Genomic DNA, 22,666 nt, shown 5'->3' with positions numbered 1-22,666 from the left:
TTTGATGACGATCCGATGCTACGTTTGCTACTAACAATCATACAATTAAAATTCATCAATATACTAATTCATAAAACACATTTTCACTTTCTATCAAACTTTTACAAAAATTCCAATTTCGTCCTTTTTCCATTACTAATCTTTTTCTTTAACTTAAGCTTCATATTCTCTTTTAATCAACTCATTAACAATTTCTAACTCATAAAATTCATTATAAAACATAAATTTTGAGCTCTATTCAACTTAATCCCTATTTAAACCTAACTTAGAATTCTTTTAATAAATCACTCAATTTTCACTTCTAACTTCAATTTCTATCAATTTAACCCATAAAACCTCAATTTATTCAACTAAATCAATATCTAAAATTTTCTATTTTCTTCATTTTAACCTCATACATGTAGAACTTTGAATTAGGCATCCATAAACATAAAAATCATAAGAAAATGAGCTAAAACAACTTACCAATTAAACTTTAGGGCCTTAATCCTCAAATTTCCCTTTTCTTTTCTTTCTTTCTTTCCTTCTTTCTTTCTCACGTTTGCTCTCTGTAACTCTTTCTATGTTTCTTTACTCATTATTATTTATTCATTATACTATATTATATTATTATTAACCTATAAAAATATAAATTAACATGTGTAATAGCTATAACATAAAATATCTTATAGCTATTACACGTATATACCAACTATTACACATGTTATATCATACATTCACACACATGGCACTTAGGGTCTAATTGCTAGATTAGTCCCTTTTACTTCTTTAATCTATAATTAAACTTTTATTCCTTATGCAATTTAATCCTTTAAACTAAATTCAAGCTACTTCACTTAATTAAACACTAAATAACCATTCAACTATAATTCATAAATATTTCTAATAAATATTCATGAATAAATTTCACTGAAACAAGACTCAAGACTCAATTTCCGATACCGTAACTTTCGGTTCATTACAAGAAGTAAACATATACGTTATATAAATAATAAAATATATATATATATATATATATATAAACATAAGGATAATATGAGATACAATAAATGATTTAAAAATATTATTCACATAAATAATTTTAAAAGAGGATATATATACATAGAAAAATATTTACATAAAGTTATATGAAAATAATAACATGTACCATAGCAAAAATAATTTAATATGTGCCCTATACATGTGAAAATGTAAGAAGTAATTATATGTCAAAATATCATCTAATTAAAATATGAATTATAGGATTAACCTAATTTTATCATAAATTATATACCTAATAATTTTTTTAAAAAACACAATTAATTACAAACTTATTAAATCTATATGTATAAGAATATTAAAACTTTACTAATGGATGCAAATTAAATATAAATACAAAATATATGTTTAATAATAATTTAAATAATATACTAAATACCAAGAAATAATAATTCATGGTAAGGTATTACACATATTAAATGTATTTAAAATTAACCAATCGAGAATTACAAGGCCAAATTAAACTTACAGTAAAAATAAGGAAGATAATTTGCAAATAAAGCAATTACAAAATGAATTAATGCTCAATGCACATAAATGTAGGAGGACTGAATTTGTAAATATCTCGCATCCACAATGCATTAATGAACCGCGAATCAAAATGAAATGATGCACAAATTAGCAGGCCAAATTTTAAAATACAAGGTAAGCCAATTGGGCACAAATTGAAGACTCGCGCAAGAGGGGGATCTAACGTGCAAATCTGCCATTTAACAAAATGGTGCAAATCCATTTCACTTTTTTGGGCCAATGCACAGACCTTTACTACTATAAACAGTGCCGCTTGGCTTTGGGAATGATTTTAAACCCCCTTTCCTTCAAACATAACCTAATTTCAACCATTTTTTAGAAATAGCAACAGCCATTAACCCCTAAATGATAGGGTTTCATTTGGCTAGCAGACGACGAGCCAATATTGGACTAATGGCCGACGACGTGCGATCAACAGCCCAACCTTTGCCTGTGAAGATTGCAATCATGGAGATCTGGTAAACCAATCCATCTCATTTCCCTTTTTTTTGAAAAAAAAACTTTAAATTGTGCTTTGCTTCTTTGAAAATCAAACAAAAAATAGAGAAGAAAAGGTTGAGAAGAACATTCGACCCTCACCCAAATCTCTTCATTTCAGAGATCGTTGGGTTTTCCTTGGTGTCGATCCATAAATTAAAAGAAATCTAGCAAACCAAAAATAGATCAGAAAAGAAAGAGGGAAAAAAACTAGAGATTTCCTTTATACTGGATTTTTTTTTCTTTTTGTTTATGTATGTATGCATAAACGTATATTGTGCCCAGTGAGCGTTCGTCCCCTCCCTTTCATTCGTTTTTCATGCGATAGACAAATCAAAGAAAACAGAAACGAAATCGAAAGAAAATGAGAATCAAATCACCTTGTGGAGACTTTTTGTTCAAGCTTTTTCGTATTGATTTTTTTGTTTTTGTGTCTCAGATTCGTAAAAAGAAAGAAGCCCCTTTACAATTGAAAATAGTAGGCTTTATATCCGAAAAAAGGAAAAGAAAAATAAAATCCATTTTATTCTTCTCCATTTCTTTGCTCTGTTGTCGTCCTTTTTGTTTGTCTCTCTGCTGTTGCTTTTTTTTTATTTTGCAGTGCACGGTGTCTTGGCGTGGTGGTGGTGTCTTGGAGCGTGCGAGGCGTGGAGGCTGAATGGTTGCGCGCACAGAGAGAGCCCTAGGGTTTCGCTCTTGAAATGTTTGGGCCTTTTGGGCTGATGTAATTTGGGTGCAGGTTTATCCGTTAATGGGTTTTAGGATGTTTGATTTTGGGTTGTAATTAGACAGATAATGGACTGTTATAATTATTTTTGTTTTTTCTTGGTTTATTCTTGTGGTCTGGGCCCGGGCATAATTTGGGCCTTACAGTATCTTTTGTTTTTCTTCTTCGTTATTTTTTGTTTTGGTGCTCATTTCATCCTTCTCTTATTTTTTATTTTTATTTGTTGGTCATGGTCGTTAGTAGATATGGTTTAGTTGAGATTATAGACTGTAAACCACATCGATCAAAAGGGTATCGGGTAAGTCTTAGCCAGTCAGTTGTCTGCATTGTTTTCTTTTTCTTTTTCGTAAGTTACTCTAAAGTGTTATGAGTTCTATACGAATCGTTAATAGAAGGTTGTTAATTTTTCTATTTAGGCAGAAGTAACAGAAGTGGTGAACAGCGACATGTCAATTCCAACGATTTCTGTTGATTTTGCAGTAGGTATTAGTTTAACTGAAGGTTTCGTGTCGAAACTTTTGACTTGGGTTTTAGGAATGAAACTGGGAATGAATGTTGACAAAATGACTTAATTGTTTAATTGAATGCTTGTTTTAGATTTTGGAGATCCATTTTGTTGTTGTTGCTTCGAAATCTCTTCAGGTGCATACCGAAAACTTTACTTTGCAAGTTTCGAATCGCCAAAAATGGCGGCTATCGACGCCACACGGGCAGGCATATGGGCGTGTAACTCACTGTTTATGCTTAAAAACCATAAGGCCAGGGACACGGGCATGTGCCCAGGCCATGTAACTCACTGTTTGCAAATCCACATGGCCAAGGCACATGGGCGTGTGCCAAGGCCGTGTGGCAGTATGTTGGATCCTAGAACTGTTTTTGAGGCCGAGAAGGTTGCTTAGCTATGGTATTGGTTTCTTCGATATAAGAATGACTGGATTTGCTTATATGACACTGATCTGTGAGTCACATACTTGAATGTGCATTGTAATACTACTCTGTTAACGAACTGCAAAATTAATTTTGTACTGTATTGGTGTGACTGAACATGTGATATGTACTACTGCATTCTGAATCAATATGTGGTGGGAGATTGAGAAGAAGACGGGAGTCTATACTAAAATTATGGCTATGCCACATTTAGTAACATTATGATTCTGGCGCTTGTCGTTTATTGAGCTAGCAGCTAAGCTGCGTTTCTGTGAAAGTGTCATTGAACACTGTAAAGGTGAGCAGGGACGAACGGGCATTAAATGTCCATAGTGGTGTGCTGGGATGGCTAAAGTTGGTGTGTAGCTGATAGATTAGGGACATTACATTTGAGTCTGATCTGAACTGGAGTAATGCATATATACATATGTGGAATCTCTGCTTTGAACATAGAACGAACACCCTTCTATGTTGAACTGCATCTCTAAATTGGAATTTCTTATAAGTTACCTTTGTTGTATTTCATTCCGTTTTATGCACCGGGTTCATGACTCATCCTATTGTTTTTGAATTTCAGGTGGTAATCAGACTTGATCAGGTCGGCATCGCGGAAGCTCGGTCTGATGTTAAATGTTATTCCTAGTATTATTACTATTAGTAGGAATATTTGCTTTATGATGTTATGAATTTAGGAAGACTTTGTCTTTAATTTACCGTCGTGTTGAATGTATGAGATTAATGGTTTAATTTGATTGCGATATGCTAGTGTGATCTTAGAATGGATAATTAACTCACGAACTTGGCCCGGAAGTCTAGGCCAGGTTTAAGTTGTTACAGATAAAACAATCTTAAAATTAATAATTTTTTACAACATAATAAAATTTTTAAAATTTCTTAATATATTGTTATTGTTATAATTTTTTAAAAAATGTATATACTATTCATATAGTATTTTTAAAATTTTATAATGTATAGTATTAAAATATAGTTGTTTTACAATATTTTTACATATGGTAAAAAATATTATTTAAAATATTATTTTTAAAAATAAAAACATTTTAATGAAATAACATGTTTAAATTTATTTTCACATTATTAATTAATTTTAAAATTAATAAATAATTTAATATATTTTAATTGATACATAAAATCCTTCCTTGCATCACAGTATTTTAAAAAACTAATTAATTAACTATATTAAAAATTAGATTAGAGTTAAATTAATTTCCTCTTAAATTAAATTAGTGATCTATACTAAAAGTCCGATTAAAGTTACACTCTTATTTTAAAGAATACGTTATCATAATCAATAGCTTAGAAAGTGATTATATTTTAAATTATAACTAGATTTTTAAATAATTTCATTATATGTTATGATTATATATATATATTTTTAATTATTCATAGTCCTCCTCAACTCATAAATAATCCTCTTCAATCCATAAATAATTTCTACCATTAAATTCCATATAATCTACCATGTCAGTTATCTATTAGTTATTTTTTCCTCTCATAAATTAAAAAAATACTGCTAGTATTTTGGGATAATTTGTATAATATTTGACAAGTTTAGGTATTAAATTGGGCAAAAAAAAGGCTCGGTGTCAAATTAAGAAAAAATATCAAGTCCAAATACCAAATTGGATAAAATAAAAGATTAAGTATGAAATTAGGAAAAAAGTATTTAAGTATTATTAAGTATAAAATTAGGAAAAAGTATTTAAGTATTAAATTGGAAAAAAATAAACTTAAAGCACCAAATATAATATAATATTATATTATATTATATTAAGCGTAATAATTATGAATCAGCATGAAAACCAGATGATCACCTGCTTAAAATATTTTAGGCATGGATTTTATTAATCTCTTGAGCAAAACTTCCAAAATGTTGATGTAATTATGAAAATTGAGGAAAATTTTCAAGTAAAATATTTCTTCACATCCTTATTTAATTTCTTTTTCAATTTTGAAAATCAATACGCAAATTCAAGTTTGACTACAAATTTGTTTTTAATGAAAATAAGTGGAATGAAATCTACTTTTTTTAAAAAGATATAAGTATAATTGTAAATAATAAACATTTCAAGAATGAAATCATTATGATGCAAGTATGGATTGGAAATTAAAATGGATTCAAATTTAAATTAAAATAAATAAATAAGTTTAAAGAAAATCCACACATAAAATAAATTTTAAAATTTTCAAAATTTTAATTGAGGACCGGAAACAAAATTGTTACGATGGCTTTTAAGAAAGGGTAATTACATTAGTAGTAATCCAATGATGTTTTTTTTGTCATTTAACTAGTTAATTTTGTCTTTTTTGGTCACTAAATTATATTAGATTTTTGGGTATTTTCATTTTTATGTTAGTCGGCTATGACAGAAAACAAAACAAAATTGAATAGTTGGGTGATCGAAAAAATATTTTACTAATAGTTAAGTGACTATTTAGTAACTTTTTATAATTGAGTGGTCAAAAAAGAAAAGAACATAATTGAGTAAATATTAATATAATTTTCCCATTGAGAAATTGTTAATCTGACTTTTTTTGACAAATTAAGCAGGAAATGAGGTCCCGTGTGAGATTAGCTTTATGGATTTCCTTTTTAAAAAAAGAGATTAGCTTTATGGACTTACATAGTGAATCAACTTCTTTAATTCTAATATGTCAAACTAATTGCTTTTAATGTGATTAAAGTAAGCGGCAGTTTTTTCTCTTCCATACTTGGTCAAAAGAATTGTCTCCCACTTGTTAATATAAAATTAATTTATTAATTTATTATTTTTCAAATTGTAAAAAAGAAAAAAATCTTTTGATTAGGCACAAATCATACTTAAGTTGTGTTTTGCTTCCCATTAATTTTTTTTGGAAAATTTGATAAATTTTTTATTTAGACGATTTTATTTAAAATTTTTTAAAAGTTGTTCTTAATAACATAAATAGAACAAAAGTTATATTTATTATAAAATATTACAGAAACATTTAGCAACCGAAATTTATTTTAAGTAAGCAATTTTTGTGAAGAAGGCATGGAAAATATGAACAGACAGAGTAAGTAAAACAGTTGAATTAGTTTTGTGTTAGCTTCATCTTTAATCGTCTCTCATTCTTGTATATATAATCATGGATAGAGTTAATAAAAGATTTCTATGTTTGCTTTTCTGTTAAAATACACTATAAATTGATAGTTTTATGATTTTATGTTGAATTTTAAAATTTATAATTGTTAATTGTTAAAAACAATTTTAAAATTAATGTTAAAACACCTTTTATAATTTGTATAATTATCTCTGTCTTTAATTTTTATAATTTGTAAACCTAAATTAATAAAATGTATTAATCGAATTAAAATTTTGTAATGTGAATATTTTTTCATAAATGTACTTAATTTCAAACTTCTAAATTTGAAAAAACATATTTTTTAATTATTTTAAAATATTTTTAGTAAATTTTAAAAAATAGATAAGTTACTTTTAAATTTGTAAATTATATTGCTCAAGAAGTATAGTAATATAATCATATTTCAAAAATAGATTAATAAAATTTAAATTGAATTATTTTGAAATATTTTTAAATAAAAATAGTTTAATAAAATTTAAATTTGTTGAGTGTTTTTGTTGTGTGTCCTCTCAGTGAGGAGAATTGGGTATTTATAAGGTACGGTTATTGTTTATCGAAATGATGTCCTAGGTAGGCTCCATGCACACCAACACATATACTGCTTTAGACTTAACACGTGTTTATCGTACCATGCACTTGACTTCGCATCCTTTGCCTACGAACCCCCAGTAACATGCATACAAACCTAACTCACAAGCTCTCCCTGTGAACCTTTAATGTCTCTACCTTGTGGGGTAGGTTCCTCTGCATGCATCTACTTGAGTTGTGGGTTGATAATTCGAAGTTATATCTAGATTTCGAATCGGTAACGAGAAATACCATAACAAAATTAGAATTTTTCTAGAAAAATTTAAATGGTTTGTAAAATCAAAATAATTTTTAAAACTTTAATAATTTAAAAGTGACATTTTAAAATAACATATTTATTAAATTAACAAAATTAAAATTTGTAATCGTTAAAATAGATTTACAAAACATATTTTGTAAACAATTTTCAAATAAAAAGGTTGTTTAAATACTTTGTAAAGGTACCAAAAACGAATGAGACTAAATCTAATTGATTAAAGCAGAAATCATAACTGAGATTAATTTTTGAAATTACCATTTATATTATATTAAATGTTTGTTAATTAAAAAATGTTAATTTTTTTTTCATGTTAACATTTTATCATAATATTAACATTTATTTTTAAACAAAATTAATATGCATAAAGAACCCGTATCAAACTAGTGTGAAACTAAATTTACTAAAATGTAAAGCATCGAGTTTTTTTTTTTTTATATAATTTAACCTAATCCAATCCATAGATATAAATATTAATATAATTAAAGTCGATTCATTTTGATGAAAAAATAATAATAAATCTTACTCAATTTAACTATACTAGTTCCTTAATTTCATAAAACAAATAAGGGAAAAAATGGAGAATAAGTTGCAATTGACCAAACTTATAGAACCAACAGGTAAAATTGTAATAAAATCAAGAGAATCTTATCGAGAAAGAATTGTATGTCATATTTGTATTTTTATCTTAAATTTTAAGATTTTTATTTAGATTTGATTTTTTTTAGGACGAAAATCTTGATGTAGTATTAAACTATTAGAAAAAAGATACAGATGACGTGCTATTACTATTTCATACAATCCTTCCCCAAATATTATATTATTTAAAGAAGATGTGATTTTAAGCTTACCTTTAAATTATCAGCTCAAAGTACTTTGTGGAATCCAAACTAAAAATGCTTACATTATTATTGAAAATGTAGAATTTTATGAATCAAACACCACTTAAATAATATTACATTCAATAGTTTCACGTTTCATGAACCGAATACTCCAGGATTTCTTGAGGTTGAATATAATTTTTTTACAAGAAAATGAATTTTTCTCTAACAATTAACTTCAGAAGAAAAAAGCGTACATTTTTTAGATAAATGAAAAATTGTGTCATCAAGTTTTTTTTTTCTTTAAAAAAAAACTATGTTTAACATATTTAATATTCAAAATTTAAGGTTTACTTTTTTTTTTAATTTTAAGTTTTCCCAAATTAGTAGAATTGTCTTTGTTTCTATATTTCACATCACACATTCAAACATGTCTATATTTGCCCACGTTTTGGGGGCGACGGCGGCTAGCAACAGGCTATTTAGATTGATTTCGATAAGTAATGTATTTCATGTGCTAATTTACTTGTAATCTTTCATCAATTCAAACAAAATAAGTTTACCATTGGAAACAAGAAAGTTGAGTCAAATTTTGGGCAACTCATCTCAGAACTCTTCAACTTTATCCATCAAATGTGATACTCTTCCTCCATCATGTTAGTTTGAAACAAAAATTATAGTTGAATATTTCTTTGTAAAAGAGGAATAGGATCCATTTTGAAATTGTTATTTCCAACAATAGTAACACAAAAATATGGGGTTTAATATAGCAAGTAGGTGATGGGATAAACAAAAATGAAGATGAGATGAACGCAGTTTCAAATGGGAGATATTAGGGTTATTTGATGGTCTACGAGTGGGATTGTGTAAATGAAAGAGGTGAGCAGCTTCCCACACAATAACCAAACTTTGGGAAAACAACAAATTCATGAAAATAGATGGTGGTAGGAACCTTGGTGTCAAACTTACTATGACAAAAGACTTTCAAAATGGGTCCTATCCCACTCTAATGATTTTTACCAGCTCAGTCACATCAATTTTAAAAATATAATTAATTTTTAATTTTTAATTTTTAAAATAAATAGTTTAATTAAGGAAATATAATTCATGATGTTCTGTAATTGTATTTTTAACATTTTATATAAAAATCATTTAAAAAATCCTTAAAATAATATTTACTTATTTGTAAAAATAACGATATTTTAATAAATTCATAATGATGATAACAACTCAATAAAAACTTGAAATATTAATATAAATAGGAATAATATTTTATGTGTAGTTAGCGATAAGTCTCGAATACCATCAGTGAATAATATTTGATGATGTTTAAAGTTTTAATATTTATTTATAATTAATTATTATTTAATTATATTTAAATAAAATTATCTGTATTTATTTATAAATTTACCATCATTTTTGGTTTTATTTAATGGTAAAATGTCATGATTTAATACCGATAGTATATGAGAAATATAACTAAACAATGCATTAAATATTACCTCATATATTAAAATATGTAATAAATGTAACGTAAGTTAGAGAAGGCAAAGGGATACTCCCATAATAATAATAATAATAATAATAATAATAATAATAATAATAATAAAAGCACTTTCAAGTTCAACCCACAAAATTCCCTTGGCCCACAAAAATGTTAAGACCCTTCAAACCCACAGCTTCAAACTTCTATAAATACCCCACACCTTTCATCAACTCTGCATCAACAAAATCTAAGCTTTCTGCAAAAGAGTGAGGCTTTGAGAGATTTTTCAGAAAACAAAGATTTGTAAGAGAAATGGCAACTTTCCCAGTGATCAACTTAGAGAAGCTTAATGGTGAGGAGAGAGCAACAATCATGGAGCAAATCAAGGATGCCTGTGAGAACTGGGGATTCTTTGAGGTATCCTTCAAAACCAGATTTTCCTAATTTCAAAGTTTTGTTTCTTTTCTTTGTTGTGCTGATAAAACTGTTCTTTAAATGTATTTTTAGCTGCTGAACCATGGGATTTCCCATGAATTTCTGGACACTGTTGAAAGATTGACAAAAGATCATTACAAGAAATGCATGGAGCAGAGGTTTAAGGAATTGGTAGCAAGCAAGGCCCTGGAAGGTCTCCAGGCCGAGGTTACTGATATGGATTGGGAAAGCACATTCTTCTTACGCCATCTCCCTGAATCAAACATGGCTGAAATCCCAGATCTCGCCCATGAATACAGGTTTACATTTACATATACATACATACACAGACATAAAAGATTGGAAGTTCTTAGCTTGTCTGACACATGGTGGAATTGAAAAACAATGCAGGAAAGTGATGAAAGAGTTCGCACTGAAATTGGAGAAACTAGCAGAGGAGCTTCTCGACTTGTTCTGCGAGAATCTTGGGCTGGAAAAAGGGTACTTGAAAAAGGCTTTCCATGGGACAAGAGGTCCAACATTTGGAACCAAAGTTAGCAAATACCCACCATGTCCAAAACCTGATAAAATCAAGGGACTCCGAGCCCACACCGATGCTGGTGGTATCATCTTGCTCTTCCAAGACGCCCAAGTGAGCGGCCTCTAGCTTCTAAAAGACGGCCAGTGGGTGGATGTTCCCCCTATGCGCCACTCCATTGTAATCAACCTTGGAGATCAGCTGGAGGTAATCACCAATGGCAAATACAAGAGCGTGGAGCACCGAGTGATTGCTCAAACCAACGGAGCTCGCATGTCGATAGCTTCATTCTACAACCCTGGAAGTGATGCCATTATCCACCCAGCACCGGCTCTGGTGGAGAACAAACAGTTGTACCCCAAATTTGTGTTTGAAGACTACATGAAGTTATATGCTGGGCTGAAATTCCAGGCCAAGGAACCAAGATTCCAAGCCATGAAAGCCAGGGAAACAACTCTTCCCATTGCAACTGCTTAAAATTCCTAAGCTCCTCTTATCTTTAGTGTGGTGTGTGAACAAGAAATTCCAGACTAGTAAAGAGTTCAGTATCATTAGTCTGTGTTGATTAATTATTAATGTAAACATCAAGAAATAAATTCTAATATATTTTATTATTTAGGGTAAACTAGTTAGTTGATCACTCAACTTTTAGGCTCTTTCATTTTGATAACTCAAAAGGAAAATCTTGCAATTTCGTCACTCAACTTTAGGGTGCTTTCATTTTAGTCACCCAATGGTTAAATCTTGACGGCGGTTAACAATACATGCCACATAATGTCTTTTATGCTGATCACTCAATTTCTAGGCCGCTTTCATTTTGGTCACCCAAAAAATATCATTTTTTAAAGTATTAATTGGGATAAAAAAAGACTAAAATGAAAAAAATAAATTGAAATAATCCATTAAAAAAATTATCAAATTGTACTTGTCTATCACATTGCCGAAAAATCTATTCTTTTTTCAATATTGAAAAGTTAAATTTCAAAACATAAAATCAATTAAATAAATTGTTAAAAATTTTTATCCCTTGATAGTGTTAATTGATTTGCTATTGTAATATTGAAAATTTTAAATTTTATGTTATGTTTCCATATTATTTTTAATGAAATCAACTTGATAACTCATATTTAATAATTGTTTTGAAATTAGATTTCTTTTGATTACATAATCTCGAATCTTTCATACTAAGCTAAAACCAAAGAAAAATCATTTCAATTAATTAAAGTAATTGCTTGTTCTTCGTTTGGGTAAAGAAGAGATGAAAATTTTTGGTTTTGTTTGACATGAAATATAAAATTAATTAATTATAAGGATTTTTCTTTACTTTTAGCTTAGTATGAAAGACGCGAGATCATATAATCAAAAGAAATTTGGGTTTAATGTACTATTAAAGATGATTTATTTGAGTTGATTTTAATTAGGGAACATAAAATAAAATTTTAAGATTTAAAGGAGACTAAATTAATTAATTTAATTAATTTTAATATTATAGTAACAAATCGGTTGACGCTATCAATGATAAGAAATTTTCAATAAAGTTATTTAATTAATTTTGATGTTTTGAAATTTAAAATTCAATATTGAAAGGAAAAAGAAATTTAAAATTTTCGAAAAGAGGGTAAACAAGTACAATTTAACAATTTTAAAGCATTATTTTAGTTTCTACCTCTTTTTCACTTTAATCCTTAATGTTTTTTATCTCAATCAATATTAAAAGAAGATATTTTTTGGCGGACTAAAATGAAAGCAACTTAAAAGTTGGGCAACCAAAATGAAAGTGTGAACAAGATTAAGTCTGTACAAGTTAATTGTCGTTAGATATTTAACGATTGGGTGACTAAAATAAAAACGTCTTAAAAATTGAATGACGAAATTGCAAGAATAAATAAAAGCACTTTAAAAATTGAATTACCAATTAAGTAGTTTATCCTATTATTTAATAAAAAGGATTCTTGTTTTTTGACTGCTTTTTTTTATTGGTGTAGGTGGATCTCACGATCTATCGATAGAAGAAACACAAGAATTAAAAAAAAAAAGAAAAAGAAGAATTACTTGAAAAAGAAAGGGTCGGTTGCATGATTTAACCAACTCTTTTATGCTTCAATGAAAACGTACTTGGGGTTGGATTTTGACAAAATCAAGTAAATTGCACTTTTAACCTTTATCCATTTCCACTCTAGTCAACAACATTAAAATAAGAAAAAGAAATATGTGGCCTTTTTTGTTTTACTAAAATATTATAAAATAATAATATTTTTAAGAAATAAAAATGAGTCTCAAATTATTTATAAAAATATTATCTTTTAAACAATAACTTAAATTTTTATAATTTTTTTTACATCTAAATCCTTGGATCTTAAAACGACAAAGATTCTCCATCTTGTCAAACTAATGTCTGATATGTCACTCGGGATCTCAAATCACCACAAGATTCTCAAACCGCCATCAATAGTGGTAATTTGATGTTAAATTTACTAAAATACTGTTCATTTCATATTATTTTGATAAATAACTTTAACCTATATTATTTATGTAAATCATTTAATTTTTTAGGGTTAAATATAAACTTACAACTCGAACTTGTCTACTTCTCCTAAATTGATACTAATGATTTTTATGTCTCAGATTGATACTCAAACTTTTTTCTGTCAACTAGTTTGGTACTTCTATTTAACATCCTTAAGTCTGGGACAAATGGCAAAATAGAGTTGACACCTAAAACGATGGCATCATGATGATGTCACAATCTACAAAATATATTAAAAATTAATAAAAAATACTTTTAAAAATTATTTCCATTTTCTTTTCATTTTTTCTTATTTCCTTCTTTTTTCTGTATTCCTTTCTTCTTCCTCTTGTCAATTTTCCTTTTTCTTTTCTAAGTTCTTTTGAAAAGAAATTTAATATTTAATATTTTTGGCATTGCACTTCGAAGTTTGAAAGGAACTAGATAGTCTATGATTATTGATTCATTTCCTGTTTGATTTTGATTTCGTTTTTGTTTCATGTTTTTGTGAATTTGAATACAAATTGAGATTCAAATCCCAGCTTGGTGGTTACTGCATAAATATTTGGGTTCGTGTTCGATGCTTATTTTAAGAAAAAGAATTTGGATGGCGACAGCCAAATTGGTGGAGCCGAGGCTGTTGCCTGTTTTCAACGTTCCAATTTGCCTAAACATGTTCTCACTTGGCTCATTTCCCTTTTAATAATTTGCCTTTTTGAAAAGAAATTTAAGAACACCTATAAGAATACCCAACAATCCATTAAAAAAATTAAAAAAATTGACATCACAAACAAAACCAATGTTTGACGTCGGAGTCTCCAATTGTGGATTATGAAGATTTGAAACTCTCGATTCTTTTGAAGATTCCAATGAAAAATATGGGTTTAAAGATTCAACAACATCCATTGCTTTGCTCTTCGAGCTTGCTACAACTTCATCAATGGCGGAATTCATTATTTCCTCCAAATCTCTACCTTTAAAACTAACAAATCCTTCCAATATCATCTTCCCAGAACCACATTTTTTTAAAACAGTTGGCTCTGAATATGAGATTTTGAAACCTATGGATCTAAGTGATGTTTTAGCTCTTTCTTCATTTCCAAAACTAATGGATTTCAGTTACTGAATTTAAACTGTCATTGTCCATTTCAGTATTGCATTCACCAAATGGCAATGAAAAAGCAATACTCATTTCTTGTCAAACAAACTTGATAGTTTTAGGTAGGCATTTTATCATACAAAGAGCAAACATTTTAAAAAAACCCTAGCACACATTACCTCAAAAGCTTGAATTGTAGATCTAGAAAAAGAAATAAAAATGGAAATAAGAGGAGAAGAAGAGAGAGAGAAATGAAAGGTGGATCAGAGAACAAACATTGATGATAACGCCGCAGTATGGTTGTGGTGCATACTAGCGGTAGCGGCAACTAGGGTTCGGAAAGAGAGGGGGAAAATAAAGAGAAAAAAGAAATGGAAATGGAAAAGAAAAGGGAAAAAAAAGGAAAAAGTGATGATGTCATTATACCATGTGTTACAATTTTATTCTGCCACCTGTTTCAGACTTAACTATGTTAGAAAAAAAGTACTAAATTAATTGATAGAAAAAAAATTTGGATACTAACATAGGAAAAGTGGACAAGTTCAGATACTAATATTATATTTAATTTTTTTTTATAATATTCAGGTAAAAAGGCCAAGAAAAACATCTAGACTAGAAGAAAAATAAGCTAAGTACAAAATTGCATTAGATATGAAGATTTAGGTAATGTTTGGTTGGGTGTAATAGGAATACATTACAACCCAATTCAATGGGCCCACCACCAAACCAACGTTTGGTTGCCTGTAATGGCTATTACACGCTGAATGGAATCATCTTCTATTACAGTACGACCCGTAATAGCAATTCAGGGTCTTGGGTCTGATTAGATATTCAAAGGCACGGTTAATAACATTTTTCCCTATTTTGGACCAAAATATCCTGTCTATCATCTTCATCTTCGTCGTTTTCACTTTCACACTTTAGACAATTTCTTCATAAACATTTTTCCCAAAGTAAACGTTATAGAAATTGGATACTTATTGACGACAAATCAAGCTTCATTCACCATCTTCATCTTCCTTCCGTTGAACCTCCTTATTTACGGTAAGTGATGGCCTTTGATTCCTATTTTTTTCCTCTGATTTTGTTAGTTAAAGTTCTTTTTCAGTCTCACTTTGATCCTCATAATTTTTGTGTTCTTTTTTCTGGGTTTCTAGAGTTTGATTTGGTAGCTGAATTGTTTTGGGTTTTAATGAATCAAAAGCTTCAACAAATTATTTTAAAGTGTTATTAGTTTGTTTGTGTGAATTTTGTAAATGTTTCATGCTTAATTTTTGTTTCTTAATTTTTATTTCATGATTTAAGTGGCTGTGCTATGGTGTTACCCCTTTCTAGCTGCTGTTGTATCTACTACTTTGAAGCTCGCTAGTCGCCACCGTCATCTCCAACTGTCGCTGTCAGCGTCGAGTTCAGGTGAGGCTATACTACCATTCTTTTACAAACTTTTTGTTTGTTTGTTTGCGTAGCTTGGGTTGTAAAATGTTAACAAAGTTAAGCTGTTTGTTCTGCTCTTTCTTTCATTCTTCTTGTTTTTCTTCCTTCACGCCACTCTCCCACCACCGTTAGCTTCTTATTGAGGTCATATTCCATCGATTACCCTAACCAATCAAGATCCCATGGCTACACCATTGCCAATTCCACCTAAACTCCCTTGCAGCTGAAAGCTCTGACCTTTACTGCTTCGCTTGCCATGTTTACTTCTTTTCTCATTTTCCTCTTATTTTTCCTACCTCCGGCTTTTCCTTTAAATTTGTGCTTCCTACTAAGCTTTTTTTTCTAATCTCTCATAGAAGGGTTAAGTATTACATTTGCTCAATCTATCCTGAGTATCTATGGATACTACTTGCGTATGTTTGAATGCAAAAGCAAAATGGAATTCGATTTCATTTTGTTACGTTTGAAGTAAGAAATGTTAACTTTGTTCATTTTCTGATTTTTTTGCTTTTTTATGTATTGTTTAATTATTTTGGAGTTGCACTCACTGTAAATAAGTGCAAAAGTCTATAATAGAAATTTGATAAATATGTATTGTTCACTTTTCACAACCTTCTTAACTGCTTATATGCTTTAGTGACCTACAATAAAAGAAAATTAACTAAAATAATTGTTCCCCTCTAAAACTACAAGTAGAGCTTCGTGATGTTGGCAATGGAAACAAAGTAAGTTTACGCTTCGGCCCTGAGGAGCTTGTTGAAAGTATGCATCTTAACTTGTTGAATTCTTTACCTAGTTTGCTTAAGTTAAAGTATTTGTGGGCTATGGTTATGGTGGTATTGCATTGAGCTTGAACATTAGATATGGCTTAAGATTCTGCTACGAGATCAATGAGTTATATTCCTTTTACATTGTTTTGCAGGCCTAAGACATTTGACCAACTGCAAGTACTATTGGACTTATCGGCAAGTCTGCTGCTTACCTAAAAGGTTGAAAAAATTAAGACTGGACTTGTTGTGCACTTGGTTTGCTAGAAGTAATTTTAATTCTCCTTTTATAACTTTTACCTCTGTTTTCTATTATGGAGTTGACACTTCCATTACTACAGCCACTAATTATCCTTGCACTCATCTTCATCATCATTAAGATATTGCTATGCCATTAAAACTTGGATGTGATCTATGGTTATGGTATTGCATTGAGCTTTAACATCAGATATGACTTATGGTATTGCAGTTTTTGTTGGAATAGTTTTTCTAAAGTGCGATTGAATATTAATCCCCAATACAAAGTAAAAGTGTTTGTTTGGCCCTGTTATAGTGTTCATTTTGCCTTTGGTTTTTTACCAAGTTTATTTTTATTTGAATTTTTTAGTTGGAACCATTATGTGTTAAATGTGTAGTGGTATATTATTTCCAACACTGGTTTATTATTTCCTTTTTAATTAATTTAATACAATACAAAAATGTTAATTGCCTCTAAATCCCTGCCCCTTACCAACAAATAAACAATATTTACTTTTTAATAATGCATATTATCACCTATTTTTATAAAAAAAAACTATAATGTTTTATATAATCACATTATGCAATATCATAATACCACGTTAGGTTTAAATTTAAGAAAAATTGTCAAATTTCAGTACTAATGTGAAAAATAAATAAATTTAGAGATTGAATTAAAAAATATATAATATAATATAATATAATATAATATAAGGAGGTAAATGTTAACACCCAATCTAAGTTGCTGTTTTGCAAAAAATAAAAATAAAAGATTGAACAAATCAATCTAAATTCTTGATAAATTATTTACTTTTACATAAGCAAATATAATTTTAAATAGACTTATCCTATTTATTAATTTTCTCTATAAATTTACTTCAACTTACCTTATCAACCATTCAAATGAGTCATAAAATAGGATGTTTTAAAAAAGGATTTTTTTGTAGGATAAAAACATAAAACAAGCGCATTCTAGGATAAAGTAGTGAATTTATTTTGTTTTTTTTTTAAAGATTCTTAATATGTATTGTTCATTTTTGTTAATATGTATTTTTTTAAAGAATCTAAATAGATCCTTATATTTAGTTGTAATTTCTATTTTGTGCTTTGTAAATATATGTATTGTTCATTTTTCTTTTTGACAGTTTGTTATTGCTTCCTCTTCTTATTTGGCTTGTTTGATTGCTTTCTCCACCCAAAGTTGAGCATCTTATAGTCACTAAATCACTATAAGTTCTTTGGCAATTAATTTTTTTGATTTTGTTTTACTGTTATTGAAATTAGTATTGGAGAAATGTGACCCTTTTACTACGATTTGAAGATATGTAATACTTTAATATTTTGCAGTAATGGCTCGTCTGCCTTTAATAGTACAAAGTGAGAGGCGTAAAAGAATTGGTCTTGCTATTACAATGTGGTTGCAAATGTGTACAGTTGCGAGTTGGTTCTTAGTTGCATTGTGTAACACCCCAAACCCGGCCTAGACGTTATGACTGAATCTGGCGGCGTCAAATGAAAGTGCTTTTAGAAAACCTTTTTCAAAACCTTATCCAATGAAAATCGTACAAATTATTATCTTTACTTAAGTCTTGAAATCTCTATCCCAATTATTATGTGAAAACATTTCATTAACGTGGAAACTAAAACCTCATTCAGTTATAAATCAATAAACTTAAACATTGAAAATCCCAAAATAAACCCAAAACAATTCGAGTCCGAAGACATGAGTAATCCCAACATTTTTTTTAAAAGTAAAACGATGAAATAAATGTTACTTATAAAACCAATAAGTATCTACCAGTGGTCACCATCGAGCCCTCCATCATACCGATCCATCTACTATTGGGGATTACCTGACAAACAAAATAAACGAATGGGTGAATTTTGGCAAACTCAGTGTGTACATTCCCATAAGCAGAAGCATACGAACAGATAATAGAATACAGATAGTTCGGCCTTAGCCGTAAAGATATCGCATGTATAACAGATCAGATATCAGAGAACATGCCCACCAACTCTGCACACCATTTTTGACTGACCTAACATACCATGTGGGGATAGAATCGACCCACCTAACCCTACACACCAAGTATGGGGATATAGTCAACCCATCCAGGCCTACACACCAAAAGGTACCGTAAAACAGTACTCAACAGATAAGGACAACGTAGCTGCCAAATATCAAGCTAGTTGCCTCTCAGACTTCCTTCTCTTCACAACAATTCCAACCCAATCAATGCAACATACATATCATGGCATGCTTATATGCAGGTATCAGAGCATATCAATATCATGGCAGAACAGATAAACAAAATCAGACAGTTACACAAGCTTATAATAACATGCTTTTGCATACAGATTAGGAATCATTCATAGTATAGGGTCTGAGTAATGCTTACCGCCTTTACAATCAGGTCACAGTCGACTTAGGCGATCCGTACAACCTTACAGAACATTTCAAAAAAAATTGAGCTCACACGCTAGTATGCCCTGCCCTTGTGGGCCCACACACCCGTGTGGGTCACACGGCTCAAATTGGCCTTGCTGGTATGAATCACACGGCTTGGTCCAAAATCCCCACATGCCCGTGTGGCCCACACCGCCCATTTTTCTGAGCCCGTGCCTCGCACACGACCTACAAGCCATCACACGCCCGTGTCCATCGTGCTTGTGTGGTACGCGCACGGCCTGACTCGTCGATCACACGGTCGTGTATCACCATACGACAGTCCACACGCCCGTGTGGCGTCGACAGTTTCAGTTTCAGCTTTCGCTGAAACCATTTTCTATACAACCGAAGTACATATCTGGTATCAATTAGAAGCTAACGCAATCCCGAGCACTCCAGAACCTATTATTAACAAATCCGAGACCAAAATCAATCACTTGAAACGATTTACTATGGATACCCAAATCCCAAAAAACTAACAACAGTCTACCTTTAACGAACAACGGCAGTTCAGTCTACCTTTAAAGAACAACGACAGTTCCTTACTGATTAGAGTGCCGTTTTAACAGTCCACAGATTGATGATCGTCTCCTAAACAGAAAAAAATTCTCTTAATAACCTTATAATCGTAAAAACCAAACAAATGCACCGCAACACTTACAGAATCCACGCCAACCGTAGAGAATAGCAACGATGAGGAAAAAAGACCAAAAACTAATACTTAACGACGTAAAAATCAATAGCAGCAGGGAAGTTTCTGTTTGGAAGAAAAATAAAAAAGAAAGAATGTGAAGAGGGAAAAATAGAAAAGAAATTCGACAGGAAGAGTTCTTTTGGGGAACGCCTCAGAAAAATTTGATAAACCCTACCTTTCCAGTGTTTTAGTTCACCTCCAATTCTATCACAGCCTTAGTACAAAAATTAATGCCCAAACCAGGATTCGAACACAGGACCTCTAGCATAAACCTTTTCCACTTAACCACTAGACCAGTAGGCCCATTTTGTTAAATTTTTACCAATAATTTCTTTTAAGCCTTGTAGCAACGTAAAATTTTGCTTTCGGTCGCTAATTGAGGCGATTTATTGAAAATTTGAAAATCGACTTTCGGCTTTATTTAAAAAAAGGGAGTCGCCACCGATTTTTTTTCTAGGTGTGATCGGACACCTAATAAATCATGTTTTTTGAATAGAAAATTTACTCTTGAACAAGAATGATAGCCAAATTTAGGTCTTACGTGAAAATCATAGTAAAGTAGGGTTCGAGAGTCGGTTACGCGCGAGGAAGGTATTAGCACCCTCGCGACACCCAAAATTAGTATCTTGTAAAACACGCGTTGTCTTAATTCTCAAAAATATGAGTTCAATTTAAATTTTAATCGTGATCCGACCAAAACACTAGAATTTTTGTAATTTCGATCTCTTTTGAGAAGGTCGTTCTTTTTTAACACGAGCTGATGATATTCACCCAACATAGCAGTGAAATCAACGATTTAATATTAAATCGGCACGTTGCCTTATTTATTGAAATTAATTTAAAGACATGAATGAAAATATTTCTAGATAGAACAAATAAAAGTAAAAGGAAACTAAAATTGATGTTGCACTATGGTATGAACTACTATGCTAAATTCGGACGGACAAATAATAATAAAAAGCTAAGAATATATGAAATAGATAATATTTAAAACATTAACAATATACATGCAATAGTAATAATATAAAACAATGATAATGCATATGGTATTAAACGTAATAATAGTGTTAAACACTAAATAAAAACAACAAATGTATATACATACATGAATATATAATAGTACGTAAGGTGACGAAAAAACATAATATTAATAATATTAATAACGCTATGTACATACACCTATTAAGATATATACAATAACAGGCATTAATGGTGCATTAATAGTATTGAAAATATGTATATAATATATAAAAGGATAACATAAAAATATAAGTTAAAAATAATATATAAAATATATATACATAATATCTATTAAAAGAATATACACATAATATATATATGCATGTATTAAAAAATAACCATGATATCTAAAATAATTATTAACAATGTTACATAAAAGTTTATATATATGAATGTTAAGATATTAATTGAAACTAAAACTAATACTAATAGTAGTACAACCAGTAATATAATATAATATAAAAACAAAACACAATAGTAATAATACGAGGATTAGTAATAGGAATAGTTATAATGAAAATAAAAGTACTACTAAATATAACAATAATGATAATAATAAGTATAATGATAAATATAATTATATACAAAAATAATACTATATACACAAAATATATATATACACGTATAGTAAAATATATGTACTAATATTAATAATAAATATAATAGGAATAAAATAAATATAATAATAATATATACACAATATGGTATTAAAAATATGTATATATATAATAGTATTTCGAATATGTTCATAAGATAATATAAAATATATACATGGAATAATATAAGAAATATACAACTAATAACATTAAAAATATATACATAATATATATAATATATACAATATATACATTTGATATAAAAATATTAATACGTACATGTATATCTATATATACATATTAAGTGAAAATGCTAATGCTAATAATATTAATAATAAATATAATAATAAATATATATGCATATAATAGTAAGAAACAAAATATATATATATATATAGCTAAATATAATATAATAATATTATATAAAAATAATCTGATAACAATACTATATATAACATGATTAATATTTAAAGCTGAATTAAATAGCAAAAATAATATGAAATTAAGGTAAATACTGAAAAATAAATGAAAAGGACTGAAATTGGATTAAAATCAAAGCTTTGGGGCGAATTTTAAAAAAAATAAAGGGAAAAGGACTAAGTCCAACGCGCAAACAAAGAAGAGGGACTAAATCGGGCAATAAACCTTCCCTCCAAAACGCGCAGCATTGCAAGGGGCCTGATTGAAAAACGCAACAAATTATAGGGCTAGATTGAAAGCACAATAAATTTGATTGCAAAACCATAAAAAAATGGGGGGGCTAAAAGTGCAATTAGCCCCTCCAATGAAAAAACACGCGGATCCTGGCGGGTCGGGTCGGATTGGTTCGACCCAGGGCAAAACGGCGTCGTTTTATGCCCTGGGATTTAATGCCAAAACGGCACCGTTTTTAAGCACTATAAATAGTCTAAAAATAAAAAAAAAAAACATTTGTA

General features: G+C 29.6%; 1 pseudogene; it reads left to right on the top strand.

Annotated features, from left to right (window-relative positions):
- The first annotated feature begins 10,210 nt into the window (after positions 1-10,210).
- Positions 10,211-11,554, top strand: LOC108483351 (1-aminocyclopropane-1-carboxylate oxidase 3-like; annotated as a pseudogene).
- The last annotated feature ends 11,112 nt before the right edge of the window (positions 11,555-22,666 follow it).

Source organism: Gossypium arboreum, chromosome 7 (genome assembly GCF_025698485.1).
Source record: "Gossypium arboreum isolate Shixiya-1 chromosome 7, ASM2569848v2, whole genome shotgun sequence".
Classification (NCBI taxonomy): domain Eukaryota; kingdom Viridiplantae; phylum Streptophyta; class Magnoliopsida; order Malvales; family Malvaceae; genus Gossypium; species Gossypium arboreum.
The sequence above is the reverse complement of the archived record's forward strand: the minus strand, read 5'-3'. Positions and strand labels throughout refer to the sequence as shown.